The sequence below is a fragment of the Penaeus vannamei genome, chromosome 39 (assembly GCF_042767895.1).
Source record: "Penaeus vannamei isolate JL-2024 chromosome 39, ASM4276789v1, whole genome shotgun sequence".
Taxonomy (NCBI): domain Eukaryota; kingdom Metazoa; phylum Arthropoda; class Malacostraca; order Decapoda; family Penaeidae; genus Penaeus; species Penaeus vannamei.
The window spans coordinates 4,000,470-4,002,969 of NC_091587.1; the positions used below are offsets into that span (position 1 = coordinate 4,000,470).

General features: G+C 38.1%; 1 non-coding gene across 1 annotated transcript; it reads right to left on the reverse strand.

The window, feature by feature from the left end:
* Positions 1 to 721: 721 nt before the first annotated feature.
* TRNAG-GCC (transfer RNA glycine (anticodon GCC)) lies at positions 722 to 792 on the reverse strand. Its single transcript has one exon. It is a non-coding gene; the product is annotated as a tRNA-Gly (tRNA).
* Positions 793 to 2,500: the final 1,708 nt, after the last annotated feature.

Genomic DNA, 2,500 nt, shown 5'->3' on the forward strand with positions numbered 1-2,500 from the left:
GACAGCGTGTATTTGACTCAAAATCACAAAATTTGGTCCCGCAAAATGTCTTTAGAAAGAAAAGAAAGAAATGAAATACATTTATTTGAATTATTTTCACCCAAAAGGACATCACAAAGTGCATCTAAATCCTGATGATATTATACAAGGAAAAATATTACAATATGAATAAAAACAACGGTTACCGTCAGATAACCCTTGGCCTGTGGCTGTGACCTCGCCTGGGTCATCCGGAACCTCGTTTTCAATACGAGGTCAGTGTGGCGTTCGTTTAGTATCGCCTTACTGATAGTTTGTGAAATTATGTTTGTATTTCATCTTCTGTCTTATCGCTGACACTTCTCTTCCTTCTTTCAGTTTCTTTCTCCCTTTTTCATTCTTTCTTTTTTCTTTTCTTTTTTCCCCCATGTGTGTGCAATGCGGTCTGGTATTTGTCATTTCGGTTTCTGAAATCGTTTTTTAGTTGTTTTTTTCCCTTTTGTCGTAATTGCAAATGATATTATGATAAGGGATATTGATTAAATTGATATGGCCTGTCGTTTCCGAAATTAATTACTAATAATATCCAGTTGATTGGTTAGGAGAGCGCATGTGTGCATGTGCATGTTTATTTATCTATTAGTTTACAGCTGCCAGTACGCACATATTCGAGTACTCTTGTTGATTACTGAATGAACTTTTAAGTGATATAGTGACGAAATTTTTCGAGGCTCCAAAAGTGTGCATCGGCCGGGAATCGAACCCGGGCCTCCCGCGTGGCAGGCGAGAATTCTACCACTGAACCACCGATGCTTGAGAATAATTGAGAAGTTATATACTAGTGTACTTAGTAATCTATCTGTCTATCTATACATTTCTCAGTCTATTTCCTTATCTTACCATATAATTATCAGTGATTCATTTCTTTATCTCTCCCTCCCTTTGTGTGCCTACCTATCTCACACATATTTCACCTGGCGGAAGGCAACAATATACCATATACTATTATCACATAATTATACAGCTAATACTGTCTAGGATAACTCTAGTGTATATTACATTTTCCTCCATCCTCAGGCACCAAGCGATTCCCAAGTTATTTTTTCGGGTTTGTGAGAAAGGTGTAGGGCTTCAGCTTCTAATTTATTATCTTCACTAATTTTCTTAAATTTTCATCCTTTTTCTCATCAGTGATACTCATATGTGTACCCCATACCATATACACATACTGAATGTACATCATGTTTACGCACACACACACATACATACATATATATATATATATATATATATATATATATATATATATATATATATATATATATGTCTGTATATATGTATGTATGTATGCAGACACACACACACACACACACACACACACACACACACACACACACACACACACACACACACAGAACACACACAGAACACACACAGAACACACACAGCACACACACACACACACACAGCACACACACAGCACACACACAGCACACACAACACACACACAACACACACACGCATATACACATACACACCATCACACTCACACACACACACTCACACACTCACACACACACACACACACACACACACACACACACACACACACACACACACACACACACACACACACACACACACACACACGGAAAAACACATAGAGACACAAGCATTTATGTGTGTGTCTGCTTTAGATAAGGGTCACGAGTCAAGACTTGTCTCGCTTGATTTTAGTGCAGCTTTTAACACTGTTAATCACAAGAGTTTAATTTTTAAGTTGCAGTCTTTTAGTGTAGGTGGTAAAGTTTTAAGTATTTTAACTGAATTTTTAACTGGTAGGCAGCAGCGTGTTCATGTTGATGGTAGTTTTAGCTCGTATTCTCATGTATCTTCTGGGGTTCCTCAGGGTAGTGTTCTTGGCCCTTTGCTCTTTATCTTGTACACAACCGATATGTGGTCTGGCATTACTAATAAAATGTTATCATATGCTGATGATACTTCTCTCTGTGCTGATATTCCTTCTCCGGCAACTTGGCAAATAGTAGCTGACAGTCTCACTGTAGACCTGATGATGATTCAATCGTGGTGCTCTCAGTGGGGCAGGAAATTAAATCCTACTGTCTAAAGAAATGATTATGAGTCGGTCTCGAACGCAGTTGCCTCAGCATCCACGTCTGCTGATTAATGGAGTCTTAATCACTTCGGTGGATAACTTGAAGCTCTTAGGTGTAACCTTTGATTCAAAGCTTACATATGAATTGCATATTAGGAATATGGCCCGGGCAATTCCATCGAAGTTAGGCATCATTCGCAAGTGCAAGAAAATTTATGAAGATGACATCACACGTAGGTGTTTTTTTTTTTTTTCTTTTATTCTGCCTCATTTTGAGTATTGTTCTTCTGTGTGGTTATCTGCTGCAGACTCACACTTAAGACTGCTTGATCGTTTTTTTAATTCTATTAAATTTCTCCTGTCTGACTTAAATTTGGACATTGGACATCGTAGAGTTATTGGGGC